This window comes from Staurois parvus, unplaced genomic scaffold (genome assembly GCF_062004578.1).
Source record: "Staurois parvus isolate SC_StPar_1 unplaced genomic scaffold, SC_StPar_1.0 ptg002628l, whole genome shotgun sequence".
Classification (NCBI taxonomy): Eukaryota; Metazoa; Chordata; class Amphibia; order Anura; family Ranidae; genus Staurois; species Staurois parvus.
Genome location: NW_028320424.1, coordinates 47,911 through 57,347, shown reverse-complemented (window position 1 = coordinate 57,347; position 9,437 = coordinate 47,911). Strand labels below are relative to the sequence as shown.

At 53.9% G+C, this 9,437-nt stretch overlaps 44 non-coding genes and 2 pseudogenes across 44 annotated transcripts; all 46 read right to left on the bottom strand.

Moving 5' to 3' along the window:
• Positions 1-38: 38 nt before the first annotated feature.
• Positions 39-157, bottom strand: LOC149430285 (5S ribosomal RNA). Its single transcript, XR_016309727.1, has one exon. It is a non-coding gene; the product is annotated as a 5S ribosomal RNA (ribosomal RNA).
• An 87-nt stretch (positions 158-244) lies between these two features.
• Positions 245-363, bottom strand: LOC149430284 (5S ribosomal RNA). The gene has a single exon (XR_016309725.1). It is a non-coding gene; the product is annotated as a 5S ribosomal RNA (ribosomal RNA).
• An 87-nt stretch (positions 364-450) lies between these two features.
• Positions 451-569, bottom strand: LOC149430283 (5S ribosomal RNA). The gene has a single exon (XR_016309724.1). It is a non-coding gene; the product is annotated as a 5S ribosomal RNA (ribosomal RNA).
• An 87-nt stretch (positions 570-656) lies between these two features.
• Positions 657-775, bottom strand: LOC149430282 (5S ribosomal RNA). The gene has a single exon (XR_016309536.1). It is a non-coding gene; the product is annotated as a 5S ribosomal RNA (ribosomal RNA).
• An 87-nt stretch (positions 776-862) lies between these two features.
• On the bottom strand, positions 863-981 carry LOC149430281 (5S ribosomal RNA). Its single transcript, XR_016309723.1, has one exon. It is a non-coding gene; the product is annotated as a 5S ribosomal RNA (ribosomal RNA).
• An 87-nt stretch (positions 982-1,068) lies between these two features.
• LOC149430280 (5S ribosomal RNA) lies at positions 1,069-1,187 on the bottom strand. The gene has a single exon (XR_016309722.1). It is a non-coding gene; the product is annotated as a 5S ribosomal RNA (ribosomal RNA).
• An 87-nt stretch (positions 1,188-1,274) lies between these two features.
• On the bottom strand, positions 1,275-1,393 carry LOC149430279 (5S ribosomal RNA). The gene has a single exon (XR_016309721.1). It is a non-coding gene; the product is annotated as a 5S ribosomal RNA (ribosomal RNA).
• An 87-nt stretch (positions 1,394-1,480) lies between these two features.
• Positions 1,481-1,599, bottom strand: LOC149430278 (5S ribosomal RNA). Its single transcript, XR_016309720.1, has one exon. It is a non-coding gene; the product is annotated as a 5S ribosomal RNA (ribosomal RNA).
• Positions 1,600-1,686: 87 nt separating this feature from the next.
• Positions 1,687-1,805, bottom strand: LOC149430277 (5S ribosomal RNA). The gene has a single exon (XR_016309719.1). It is a non-coding gene; the product is annotated as a 5S ribosomal RNA (ribosomal RNA).
• An 87-nt stretch (positions 1,806-1,892) lies between these two features.
• On the bottom strand, positions 1,893-2,011 carry LOC149430276 (5S ribosomal RNA). The gene has a single exon (XR_016309718.1). It is a non-coding gene; the product is annotated as a 5S ribosomal RNA (ribosomal RNA).
• An 86-nt stretch (positions 2,012-2,097) lies between these two features.
• Positions 2,098-2,216, bottom strand: LOC149430275 (5S ribosomal RNA). Its single transcript, XR_016309717.1, has one exon. It is a non-coding gene; the product is annotated as a 5S ribosomal RNA (ribosomal RNA).
• Positions 2,217-2,302: 86 nt separating this feature from the next.
• On the bottom strand, positions 2,303-2,421 carry LOC149430274 (5S ribosomal RNA). The gene has a single exon (XR_016309716.1). It is a non-coding gene; the product is annotated as a 5S ribosomal RNA (ribosomal RNA).
• An 86-nt stretch (positions 2,422-2,507) lies between these two features.
• Positions 2,508-2,626, bottom strand: LOC149430273 (5S ribosomal RNA). Its single transcript, XR_016309535.1, has one exon. It is a non-coding gene; the product is annotated as a 5S ribosomal RNA (ribosomal RNA).
• Positions 2,627-2,713: 87 nt separating this feature from the next.
• LOC149430272 (5S ribosomal RNA) lies at positions 2,714-2,832 on the bottom strand. Its single transcript, XR_016309714.1, has one exon. It is a non-coding gene; the product is annotated as a 5S ribosomal RNA (ribosomal RNA).
• An 87-nt stretch (positions 2,833-2,919) lies between these two features.
• On the bottom strand, positions 2,920-3,038 carry LOC149430271 (5S ribosomal RNA). Its single transcript, XR_016309713.1, has one exon. It is a non-coding gene; the product is annotated as a 5S ribosomal RNA (ribosomal RNA).
• Positions 3,039-3,125: 87 nt separating this feature from the next.
• On the bottom strand, positions 3,126-3,244 carry LOC149430270 (5S ribosomal RNA). The gene has a single exon (XR_016309712.1). It is a non-coding gene; the product is annotated as a 5S ribosomal RNA (ribosomal RNA).
• Positions 3,245-3,331: 87 nt separating this feature from the next.
• Positions 3,332-3,450, bottom strand: LOC149430269 (5S ribosomal RNA). The gene has a single exon (XR_016309711.1). It is a non-coding gene; the product is annotated as a 5S ribosomal RNA (ribosomal RNA).
• Positions 3,451-3,537: 87 nt separating this feature from the next.
• On the bottom strand, positions 3,538-3,656 carry LOC149430268 (5S ribosomal RNA). Its single transcript, XR_016309710.1, has one exon. It is a non-coding gene; the product is annotated as a 5S ribosomal RNA (ribosomal RNA).
• An 86-nt stretch (positions 3,657-3,742) lies between these two features.
• On the bottom strand, positions 3,743-3,861 carry LOC149430267 (5S ribosomal RNA). Its single transcript, XR_016309709.1, has one exon. It is a non-coding gene; the product is annotated as a 5S ribosomal RNA (ribosomal RNA).
• Positions 3,862-3,948: 87 nt separating this feature from the next.
• LOC149430266 (5S ribosomal RNA) lies at positions 3,949-4,067 on the bottom strand. Its single transcript, XR_016309708.1, has one exon. It is a non-coding gene; the product is annotated as a 5S ribosomal RNA (ribosomal RNA).
• An 87-nt stretch (positions 4,068-4,154) lies between these two features.
• On the bottom strand, positions 4,155-4,273 carry LOC149430265 (5S ribosomal RNA). Its single transcript, XR_016309637.1, has one exon. It is a non-coding gene; the product is annotated as a 5S ribosomal RNA (ribosomal RNA).
• Positions 4,274-4,360: 87 nt separating this feature from the next.
• Positions 4,361-4,479, bottom strand: LOC149430264 (5S ribosomal RNA). Its single transcript, XR_016310017.1, has one exon. It is a non-coding gene; the product is annotated as a 5S ribosomal RNA (ribosomal RNA).
• An 87-nt stretch (positions 4,480-4,566) lies between these two features.
• On the bottom strand, positions 4,567-4,685 carry LOC149430263 (5S ribosomal RNA). Its single transcript, XR_016309707.1, has one exon. It is a non-coding gene; the product is annotated as a 5S ribosomal RNA (ribosomal RNA).
• Positions 4,686-4,772: 87 nt separating this feature from the next.
• LOC149430262 (5S ribosomal RNA) lies at positions 4,773-4,891 on the bottom strand. Its single transcript, XR_016309706.1, has one exon. It is a non-coding gene; the product is annotated as a 5S ribosomal RNA (ribosomal RNA).
• An 87-nt stretch (positions 4,892-4,978) lies between these two features.
• On the bottom strand, positions 4,979-5,097 carry LOC149430261 (5S ribosomal RNA). The gene has a single exon (XR_016309705.1). It is a non-coding gene; the product is annotated as a 5S ribosomal RNA (ribosomal RNA).
• An 87-nt stretch (positions 5,098-5,184) lies between these two features.
• LOC149430260 (5S ribosomal RNA) lies at positions 5,185-5,303 on the bottom strand. Its single transcript, XR_016309703.1, has one exon. It is a non-coding gene; the product is annotated as a 5S ribosomal RNA (ribosomal RNA).
• Positions 5,304-5,390: 87 nt separating this feature from the next.
• On the bottom strand, positions 5,391-5,509 carry LOC149430259 (5S ribosomal RNA). The gene has a single exon (XR_016309702.1). It is a non-coding gene; the product is annotated as a 5S ribosomal RNA (ribosomal RNA).
• Positions 5,510-5,596: 87 nt separating this feature from the next.
• On the bottom strand, positions 5,597-5,715 carry LOC149430258 (5S ribosomal RNA). Its single transcript, XR_016309701.1, has one exon. It is a non-coding gene; the product is annotated as a 5S ribosomal RNA (ribosomal RNA).
• Positions 5,716-5,802: 87 nt separating this feature from the next.
• Positions 5,803-5,921, bottom strand: LOC149430257 (5S ribosomal RNA). Its single transcript, XR_016309700.1, has one exon. It is a non-coding gene; the product is annotated as a 5S ribosomal RNA (ribosomal RNA).
• Positions 5,922-6,008: 87 nt separating this feature from the next.
• On the bottom strand, positions 6,009-6,127 carry LOC149430256 (5S ribosomal RNA). The gene has a single exon (XR_016309699.1). It is a non-coding gene; the product is annotated as a 5S ribosomal RNA (ribosomal RNA).
• An 87-nt stretch (positions 6,128-6,214) lies between these two features.
• LOC149430255 (5S ribosomal RNA) lies at positions 6,215-6,333 on the bottom strand. The gene has a single exon (XR_016309698.1). It is a non-coding gene; the product is annotated as a 5S ribosomal RNA (ribosomal RNA).
• Positions 6,334-6,420: 87 nt separating this feature from the next.
• LOC149430254 (5S ribosomal RNA) lies at positions 6,421-6,539 on the bottom strand. Its single transcript, XR_016309697.1, has one exon. It is a non-coding gene; the product is annotated as a 5S ribosomal RNA (ribosomal RNA).
• Positions 6,540-6,626: 87 nt separating this feature from the next.
• Positions 6,627-6,745, bottom strand: LOC149430253 (5S ribosomal RNA). Its single transcript, XR_016309696.1, has one exon. It is a non-coding gene; the product is annotated as a 5S ribosomal RNA (ribosomal RNA).
• Positions 6,746-6,832: 87 nt separating this feature from the next.
• On the bottom strand, positions 6,833-6,951 carry LOC149430252 (5S ribosomal RNA). Its single transcript, XR_016309695.1, has one exon. It is a non-coding gene; the product is annotated as a 5S ribosomal RNA (ribosomal RNA).
• An 87-nt stretch (positions 6,952-7,038) lies between these two features.
• Positions 7,039-7,157, bottom strand: LOC149430251 (5S ribosomal RNA). The gene has a single exon (XR_016309694.1). It is a non-coding gene; the product is annotated as a 5S ribosomal RNA (ribosomal RNA).
• An 87-nt stretch (positions 7,158-7,244) lies between these two features.
• On the bottom strand, positions 7,245-7,363 carry LOC149430250 (5S ribosomal RNA). The gene has a single exon (XR_016310052.1). It is a non-coding gene; the product is annotated as a 5S ribosomal RNA (ribosomal RNA).
• Positions 7,364-7,450: 87 nt separating this feature from the next.
• Positions 7,451-7,559, bottom strand: LOC149430249 (5S ribosomal RNA; annotated as a pseudogene).
• Positions 7,560-7,646: 87 nt separating this feature from the next.
• Positions 7,647-7,765, bottom strand: LOC149430248 (5S ribosomal RNA). The gene has a single exon (XR_016310051.1). It is a non-coding gene; the product is annotated as a 5S ribosomal RNA (ribosomal RNA).
• Positions 7,766-7,852: 87 nt separating this feature from the next.
• LOC149430247 (5S ribosomal RNA) lies at positions 7,853-7,961 on the bottom strand (annotated as a pseudogene).
• Positions 7,962-8,048: 87 nt separating this feature from the next.
• On the bottom strand, positions 8,049-8,167 carry LOC149430246 (5S ribosomal RNA). Its single transcript, XR_016309692.1, has one exon. It is a non-coding gene; the product is annotated as a 5S ribosomal RNA (ribosomal RNA).
• An 87-nt stretch (positions 8,168-8,254) lies between these two features.
• On the bottom strand, positions 8,255-8,373 carry LOC149430245 (5S ribosomal RNA). The gene has a single exon (XR_016309691.1). It is a non-coding gene; the product is annotated as a 5S ribosomal RNA (ribosomal RNA).
• An 87-nt stretch (positions 8,374-8,460) lies between these two features.
• Positions 8,461-8,579, bottom strand: LOC149430244 (5S ribosomal RNA). The gene has a single exon (XR_016310022.1). It is a non-coding gene; the product is annotated as a 5S ribosomal RNA (ribosomal RNA).
• An 87-nt stretch (positions 8,580-8,666) lies between these two features.
• Positions 8,667-8,785, bottom strand: LOC149430243 (5S ribosomal RNA). Its single transcript, XR_016309690.1, has one exon. It is a non-coding gene; the product is annotated as a 5S ribosomal RNA (ribosomal RNA).
• An 87-nt stretch (positions 8,786-8,872) lies between these two features.
• On the bottom strand, positions 8,873-8,991 carry LOC149430242 (5S ribosomal RNA). The gene has a single exon (XR_016309980.1). It is a non-coding gene; the product is annotated as a 5S ribosomal RNA (ribosomal RNA).
• An 87-nt stretch (positions 8,992-9,078) lies between these two features.
• LOC149430241 (5S ribosomal RNA) lies at positions 9,079-9,197 on the bottom strand. Its single transcript, XR_016309689.1, has one exon. It is a non-coding gene; the product is annotated as a 5S ribosomal RNA (ribosomal RNA).
• An 87-nt stretch (positions 9,198-9,284) lies between these two features.
• On the bottom strand, positions 9,285-9,403 carry LOC149430240 (5S ribosomal RNA). The gene has a single exon (XR_016309688.1). It is a non-coding gene; the product is annotated as a 5S ribosomal RNA (ribosomal RNA).
• Positions 9,404-9,437: the final 34 nt, after the last annotated feature.

Here is a 9,437-nt window from a genome sequence, read left to right as displayed (position 1 = left end):
GCCATTTGAGGCGAAAAAGAAGCCGAGCAAAAGACAAAAGCCTACAGCACCTGGTATTCCCAGGCGGTCTCCCATCCAGGTACTAACCAGGCCCTACGCTGCTTAGCTTCCGAGATCAGACGAGATCGGGCGCATTCAGAGTGATGTGGCCGTAGGCGCTTCTCTTTGGAGCCCTCAATCTACTTCAATTGGTGCTTGGCAAGCTGGCCATTTGAGGCGAAAAAGAAGCCGAGCAAAAGACAAAAGCCTACAGCACCTGGTATTCCCAGGCGGTCTCCCATCCAGGTACTAACCAGGCCCTACGCTGCTTAGCTTCCGAGATCAGACGAGATCGGGCGCATTCAGAGTGATGTGGCCGTAGGCGCTTCTCTTTGGAGCCCTCAATCTACTTCAATTGGTGCTTGGCAAGCTGGCCATTTGAGGCGAAAAAGAAGCCGAGCAAAAGACAAAAGCCTACAGCACCTGGTATTCCCAGGCGGTCTCCCATCCAGGTACTAACCAGGCCCTACGCTGCTTAGCTTCCGAGATCAGACGAGATCGGGCGCATTCAGAGTGATGTGGCCGTAGGCGCTTCTCTTTGGAGCCCTCAATCTACTTCAATTGGTGCTTGGCAAGCTGGCCATTTGAGGCGAAAAAGAAGCCGAGCAAAAGACAAAAGCCTACAGCACCTGGTATTCCCAGGCGGTCTCCCATCCAGGTACTAACCAGGCCCTACGCTGCTTAGCTTCCGAGATCAGACGAGATTGGGCGCATTCAGAGTGATGTGGCCGTAGGCGCTTCTCTTTGGAGCCCTCAATCTACTTCAATTGGTGCTTGGCAAGCTGGCCATTTGAGGCGAAAAAGAAGCCGAGCAAAAGACAAAAGCCTACAGCACCTGGTATTCCCAGGCGGTCTCCCATCCAGGTACTAACCAGGCCCTACGCTGCTTAGCTTCCGAGATCAGACGAGATCGGGCGCATTCAGAGTGATGTGGCCGTAGGCGCTTCTCTTTGGAGCCCTCAATCTACTTCAATTGGTGCTTGGCAAGCTGGCCATTTGAGGCGAAAAAGAAGCCGAGCAAAAGACAAAAGCCTACAGCACCTGGTATTCCCAGGCGGTCTCCCATCCAGGTACTAACCAGGCCCTACGCTGCTTAGCTTCCGAGATCAGACGAGATCGGGCGCATTCAGAGTGATGTGGCCGTAGGCGCTTCTCTTTGGAGCCCTCAATCTACTTCAATTGGTGCTTGGCAAGCTGGCCATTTGAGGCGAAAAAGAAGCCGAGCAAAAGACAAAAGCCTACAGCACCTGGTATTCCCAGGCGGTCTCCCATCCAGGTACTAACCAGGCCCTACGCTGCTTAGCTTCCGAGATCAGACGAGATCGGGCGCATTCAGAGTGATGTGGCCGTAGGCGCTTCTCTTTGGAGCCCTCAATCTACTTCAATTGGTGCTTGGCAAGCTGGCCATTTGAGGCGAAAAAGAAGCCGAGCAAAAGACAAAAGCCTACAGCACCTGGTATTCCCAGGCGGTCTCCCATCCAGGTACTAACCAGGCCCTACGCTGCTTAGCTTCCGAGATCAGACGAGATCGGGCGCATTCAGAGTGATGTGGCCGTAGGCGCTTCTCTTTGGAGCCCTCAATCTACTTCAATTGGTGCTTGGCAAGCTGGCCATTTGAGGCGAAAAAGAAGCCGAGCAAAAGACAAAAGCCTACAGCACCTGGTATTCCCAGGCGGTCTCCCATCCAGGTACTAACCAGGCCCTACGCTGCTTAGCTTCCGAGATCAGACGAGATCGGGCGCATTCAGAGTGATGTGGCCGTAGGCGCTTCTCTTTGGAGCCCTCAATCTACTTCAATTGGTGCTTGGCAAGCTGGCCATTTGAGGCGAAAAAGAAGCCGAGCAAAAGACAAAAGCCTACAGCACCTGGTATTCCCAGGCGGTCTCCCATCCAGGTACTAACCAGGCCCTACGCTGCTTAGCTTCCGAGATCAGACGAGATCGGGCGCATTCAGAGTGATGTGGCCGTAGGCGCTTCTCTTTGGAGCCCTCAATCTACTTCAATTGGTGCTTGGCAAGCTGGCCATTGAGGCGAAAAAGAAGCCGAGCAAAAGACAAAAGCCTACAGCACCTGGTATTCCCAGGCGGTCTCCCATCCAGGTACTAACCAGGCCCTACGCTGCTTAGCTTCCGAGATCAGACGAGATCGGGCGCATTCAGAGTGATGTGGCCGTAGGCGCTTCTCTTTGGAGCCCTCAATCTACTTCAATTGGTGCTTGGCAAGCTGGCATTTGAGGCGAAAAAGAAGCCGAGCAAAAGACAAAAGCCTACAGCACCTGGTATTCCCAGGCGGTCTCCCATCCAGGTACTAACCAGGCCCTACGCTGCTTAGCTTCCGAGATCAGACGAGATCGGGCGCATTCAGAGTGATGTGGCCGTAGGCGCTTCTCTTTGGAGCCTCAATCTACTTCAATTGGTGCTTGGCAAGCTGGCCATTTGAGGCGAAAAAGAAGCCGAGCAAAAGACAAAAGCCTACAGCACCTGGTATTCCCAGGCGGTCTCCCATCCAGGTACTAACCAGGCCCTACGCTGCTTAGCTTCCGAGATCAGACGAGATTGGGCGCATTCAGAGTGATGTGGCCGTAGGCGCTTCTCTTTGGAGCCCTCAATCTACTTCAATTGGTGCTTGGCAAGCTGGCCATTTGAGGCGAAAAAGAAGCCGAGCAAAAGACAAAAGCCTACAGCACCTGGTATTCCCAGGCGGTCTCCCATCCAGGTACTAACCAGGCCCTACGCTGCTTAGCTTCCGAGATCAGACGAGATCGGGCGCATTCAGAGTGATGTGGCCGTAGGCGCTTCTCTTTGGAGCCCTCAATCTACTTCAATTGGTGCTTGGCAAGCTGGCCATTTGAGGCGAAAAAGAAGCCGAGCAAAAGACAAAAGCCTACAGCACCTGGTATTCCCAGGCGGTCTCCCATCCAGGTACTAACCAGGCCCTACGCTGCTTAGCTTCCGAGATCAGACGAGATCGGGCGCATTCAGAGTGATGTGGCCGTAGGCGCTTCTCTTTGGAGCCCTCAATCTACTTCAATTGGTGCTTGGCAAGCTGGCCATTTGAGGCGAAAAAGAAGCCGAGCAAAAGACAAAAGCCTACAGCACCTGGTATTCCCAGGCGGTCTCCCATCCAGGTACTAACCAGGCCCTACGCTGCTTAGCTTCCGAGATCAGACGAGATCGGGCGCATTCAGAGTGATGTGGCCGTAGGCGCTTCTCTTTGGAGCCCTCAATCTACTTCAATTGGTGCTTGGCAAGCTGGCCATTTGAGGCGAAAAAGAAGCCGAGCAAAAGACAAAAGCCTACAGCACCTGGTATTCCCAGGCGGTCTCCCATCCAGGTACTAACCAGGCCCTACGCTGCTTAGCTTCCGAGATCAGACGAGATCGGGCGCATTCAGAGTGATGTGGCCGTAGGCGCTTCTCTTTGGAGCCCTCAATCTACTTCAATTGGTGCTTGGCAAGCTGGCCATTTGAGGCGAAAAAGAAGCCGAGCAAAAGACAAAAGCCTACAGCACCTGGTATTCCCAGGCGGTCTCCCATCCAGGTACTAACCAGGCCCTACGCTGCTTAGCTTCCGAGATCAGACGAGATCGGGCGCATTCAGAGTGATGTGGCCGTAGGCGCTTCTCTTTGGAGCCCTCAATCTACTTCAATTGGTGCTGGCAAGCTGGCCATTTGAGGCGAAAAAGAAGCCGAGCAAAAGACAAAAGCCTACAGCACCTGGTATTCCCAGGCGGTCTCCCATCCAGGTACTAACCAGGCCCTACGCTGCTTAGCTTCCGAGATCAGACGAGATCGGGCGCATTCAGAGTGATGTGGCCGTAGGCGCTTCTCTTTGGAGCCCTCAATCTACTTCAATTGGTGCTTGGCAAGCTGGCCATTTGAGGCGAAAAAGAAGCCGAGCAAAAGACAAAAGCCTACAGCACCTGGTATTCCCAGGCGGTCTCCCATCCAGGTACTAACCAGGCCCTACGCTGCTTAGCTTCCGAGATCAGACGAGATCGGGCGCATTCAGAGTGATGTGGCCGTAGGCGCTTCTCTTTGGAGCCCTCAATCTACTTCAATTGGTGCTTGGCAAGCTGGCCATTTGAGGCGAAAAAGAAGCCGAGCAAAAGACAAAAGCCTACGGCACCTGGTATTCCCAGGCGGTCTCCCATCCAGGTACTAACCAGGCCCTACGCTGCTTAGCTTCCGAGATCAGACGAGATCGGGCGCATTCAGAGTGATGTGGCCGTAGGCGCTTCTCTTTGGAGCCCTCAATCTACTTCAATTGGTGCTTGGCAAGCTGGCCATTTGAGGCGAAAAAGAAGCCGAGCAAAAGACAAAAGCCTACAGCACCTGGTATTCCCAGGCGGTCTCCCATCCAGGTACTAACCAGGTCCTACGCTGCTTAGCTTCCGAGATCAGACGAGATCGGGCGCATTCAGAGTGATGTGGCCGTAGGCGCTTCTCTTTGGAGCCCTCAATCTACTTCAATTGGTGCTTGGCAAGCTGGCCATTTGAGGCGAAAAAGAAGCCGAGCAAAAGACAAAAGCCTACAGCACCTGGTATTCCCAGGCGGTCTCCCATCCAGGTACTAACCAGGCCCTACGCTGCTTAGCTTCCGAGATCAGACGAGATCGGGCGCATTCAGAGTGATGTGGCCGTAGGCGCTTCTCTTTGGAGCCCTCAATCTACTTCAATTGGTGCTTGGCAAGCTGGCCATTTGAGGCGAAAAAGAAGCCGAGCAAAAGACAAAAGCCTACAGCACCTGGTATTCCCAGGCGGTCTCCCATCCAGGTACTAACCAGGCCCTACGCTGCTTAGCTTCCGAGATCAGACGAGATCGGGCGCATTCAGAGTGATGTGGCCGTAGGCGCTTCTCTTTGGAGCCCTCAATCTACTTCAATTGGTGCTTGGCAAGCTGGCCATTTGAGGCGAAAAAGAAGCCGAGCAAAAGACAAAAGCCTACAGCACCTGGTATTCCCAGGCGGTCTCCCATCCAGGTACTAACCAGGCCCTACGCTGCTTAGCTTCCGAGATCAGACGAGATCGGGCGCATTCAGAGTGATGTGGCCGTAGGCGCTTCTCTTTGGAGCCCTCAATCTACTTCAATTGGTGCTTGGCAAGCTGGCCATTTGAGGCGAAAAAGAAGCCGAGCAAAAGACAAAAGCCTACAGCACCTGGTATTCCCAGGCGGTCTCCCATCCAGGTACTAACCAGGCCCTACGCTGCTTAGCTTCCGAGATCAGACGAGATCGGGCGCATTCAGAGTGATGTGGCCGTAGGCGCTTCTCTTTGGAGCCCTCAATCTACTTCAATTGGTGCTTGGCAAGCTGGCCATTTGAGGCGAAAAAGAAGCCGAGCAAAAGACAAAAGCCTACAGCACCTGGTATTCCCAGGCGGTCTCCCATCCAGGTACTAACCAGGCCCTACGCTGCTTAGCTTCCGAGATCAGACGAGATCGGGCGCATTCAGAGTGATGTGGCCGTAGGCGCTTCTCTTTGGAGCCCTCAATCTACTTCAATTGGTGCTTGGCAAGCTGGCCATTTGAGGCGAAAAAGAAGCCGAGCAAAAGACAAAAGCCTACAGCACCTGGTATTCCCAGGCGGTCTCCCATCCAGGTACTAACCAGGCCCTACGCTGCTTAGCTTCCGAGATCAGACGAGATCGGGCGCATTCAGAGTGATGTGGCCGTAGGCGCTTCTATTTGGAGCCCTCAATCTACTTCAATTGGTGCTTGGCAAGCTGGCCATTTGAGGCGAAAAAGAAGCCGAGCAAAAGACAAAAGCCTACAGCACCTGGTATTCCCAGGCGGTCTCCCATCCAGGTACTAACCAGGCCCTACGCTGCTTAGCTTCCGAGATCAGACGAGATCGGGCGCATTCAGAGTGATGTGGCCGTAGGCGCTTCTCTTTGGAGCCCTCAATCTACTTCAATTGGTGCTTGGCAAGCTGGCCATTTGAGGCGAAAAAGAAGCCGAGCAAAAGACAAAAGCCTACAGCACCTGGTATTCCCAGGCGGTCTCCCATCCAGGTACTAACCAGGCCCTACGCTGCTTAGCTTCCGAGATCAGACGAGATCGGGCGCATTCAGAGTGATGTGGCCGTAGGCGCTTCTCTTTGGAGCCCTCAATCTACTTCAATTGGTGCTTGGCAAGCTGGCCATTTGAGGCGAAAAAGAAGCCGAGCAAAAGACAAAAGCCTACAGCACCTGGTATTCCCAGGCGGTCTCCCATCCAGGTACTAACCAGGCCCTACGCTGCTTAGCTTCCGAGATCAGACGAGATCGGGCGCATTCAGAGTGATGTGGCCGTAGGCGCTTCTCTTTGGAGCCCTCAATCTACTTCAATTGGTGCTTGGCAAGCTGGCCATTTGAGGCGAAAAAGAAGCCGAGCAAAAGACAAAAGCCTACAGCACCTGGTATTCCCAGGCGGTCTCCCATCCAGGTACTAACCAGGCCCTACGCTGCTTAGCTTCCGAGATCAGACGAGATCGGGCGCATTCAGAGTGATGTGGCCGTAGGCGCTTCCCTTTGGAGCCCTCAATCTACTTCAATTGGTGCTTGGCAAGCTGGCCATTTGAGGCGAAAAAGAAGCCGAGCAAAAGACAAAAGCCTACAGCACCTGGTATTCCCAGGCGGTCTCCCATCCAGGTACTAACCAGGCCCTACGCTGCTTAGCTTCCGAGATCAGACGAGATCGGGCGCATTCAGAGTGATGTGGCCGTAGGCGCTTCTCTTTGGAGCCCTCAATCTACTTCAATTGGTGCTTGGCAAGCTGGCCATTTGAGGCGAAAAAGAAGCCGAGCAAAGGACAAAAGCCTACAGCACCTGGTATTCCCAGGCGGTCTCCCATCCAGGTACTAACCAGGCCCTACGCTGCTTAGCTTCCGAGATCAGACGAGATCGGGCGCATTCAGAGTGATGTGGCCGTAGGCGCTTCTCTTTGGAGCCCTCAATCTACTTCAATTGGTGCTTGGCAAGCTGGCCATTTGAGGCGAAAAAGAAGCCGAGCAAAAGACAAAAGCCTACAGCACCTGGTATTCCCAGGCGGTCTCCCATCCAGGTACTAACCAGGCCCTACGCTGCTTAGCTTCCGAGATCAGACGAGATCGGGCGCATTCAGAGTGATGTGGCCGTAGGCGCTTCTCTTTGGAGCCCTCAATCTACTTCAATTGGTGCTTGGCAAGCTGGCCATTTGAGGCGAAAAAGAAGCCGAGCAAAAGACAAAAGCCTACAGCACCTGGTATTCCCAGGCGGTCTCCCATCCAGGCACTAACCAGGCCCTACGCTGCTTAGCTTCCGAGATCAGACGAGATCGGGCGCATTCAGAGTGATGTGGCCGTAGGCGCTTCTCTTTGGAGCCCTCAATCTACTTCAATTGGTGCTTGGCAAGCTGGCCATTTGAGGCGAAAAAGAAGCCGAGCAAAAGACAAAAGCCTACAGCACCTGGTATTCCCAGGCGGTCTCCCATCCAGGTACTAACCAGGCCCTACGCTGCTTAGCTTCCGAGATCGGGCGCATTCAGAGTGATGTGGCCGTAGGCGCTTCTCTTTGGAGCCCTCAATCTACTTCAATTGGTGCTTGGCAAGCTGGCCATTTGAGGCGAAAAAGAAGCCGAGCAAAAGACAAAAGCCTACAGCACCTGGTATTCCCAGGCGGTCTCCCATCCAGGCACTAACCAGGCCCTACGCTGCTTAGCTTCCGAGATCAGACGAGATCGGGCGCATTCAGAGTGATGTGGCCGTAGGCGCTTCTCTTTGGAGCCCTCAATCTACTTCAATTGGTGCTTGGCAAGCTGGCCATTTGAGGCGAAAAAGAAGCCGAGCAAAAGACAAAAGCCTACAGCACCTGGTATTCCCAGGCGGTCTCCCATCCAGGTACTAACCAGGCCCTACGCTGCTTAGCTTCCGAAATCGGGCGCATTCAGAGTGATGTGGCCGTAGGCGCTTCTCTTTGGAGCCCTCAATCTACTTCAATTGGTGCTTGGCAAGCTGGCCATTTGAGGCGAAAAAGAAGCCGAGCAAAAGACAAAAGCCTACAGCACCTGGTATTCCCAGGCGGTCTCCCATCCAGGTACTAACCAGGCCCTACGCTGCTTAGCTTCCGAGATCAGACGAGATCGGGCGCATTCAGAGTGATGTGGCCGTAGGCGCTTCTCTTTGGAGCCCTCAATCTACTTCAATTGGTGCTTGGCAAGCTGGCCATTTGAGGCGAAAAAGAAGCCGAGCAAAAGACAAAAGCCTACAGCACCTGGTATTCCCAGGCGGTCTCCCATCCAGGTACTAACCAGGCCCTACGCTGCTTAGCTTCCGAGATCAGACGAGATCGGGCGCATTCAGAGTGATGTGGCCGTAGGCGCTTCTCTTTGGAGCCCTCAATCTACTTCAATTGGTGCTTGGCAAGCTGGCCATTTGAGGCGAAAAAGAAGCCGAGCAAAAGACAAAAGCCTACAGCACCTGGTATTCCCAGGCGGTCTCCCATCCAGGTACTAACCAGGCCCTACGCTGCTTAGCTTCCGAGATCAGACGAGATCAGGCGCATTCAGAGTGATGTGGCCGTAGGCGCTTCTCTTTGGAGCCCTCAATCTACTTCAATTGGTGCTTGGCAAGCTGGCCATTTGAGGCGAAAAAGAAGCCGAGCAAAAGACAAAAGCCTACAGCACCTGGTATTCCCAGGCGGTCTCCCATCCAGGTACTAACCAGGCCCTACGCTGCTTAGCTTCCGAGATCAGACGAGATCGGGCGCATTCAGAGTGATGTGGCCGTAGGCGCTTCTCTTTGGAGCCCTCAATCTACTTCAATTGGTGCTTGGCAAGCTGGCCATTTGAGGCGAAAAAGAAGCCGAGCAAAAGACAAAAGCCTACAGCACCTGGTATTCCCAGGCGGTCTCCCATCCAGGTACTAACCAGGCCCTACGCTGCTTAGCTTCCGAGATCAGACGAGATCGGGCGCATTCAGAGTGATGTGGCTGTAGGCGCTTCTCTTTGGAGCCCTCAATCTACTTCAATTGGTGCTTGGCAAGCTGGCCATTTGAGGCGAAAAAGAAGCCGAGCAAAAGACAAAAGCCTACAGCACCTGGTATTCCCAGGCGGTCTCCCATCCAGGTACTAACCAGGCCCTACGCTGCTTAGCTTCCGAGATCAGACGAGATCGGGCGCATTCAGAGTGATGTGGCCGTAGGCGCTTCTCTTTGGAGCCCTCAATCTACTTCAATTGGTGCTTGGCAAGCTGGCCATTTGAGGCGAAAAAGAAGCCGAGCAAAAGACAAAAGCCTACAGCACCTGGTATTCCCAGGCGGTCTCCCATCCAGGTACTAACCAGGCCCTACGCTGCTTAGCTTCCGAGATCAGACGAGATCGGGCGCATTCAGAGTGATGTGGCCGTAGGCGCTTCTCTTTGGAGCCCTCAATCTACTTCAATTG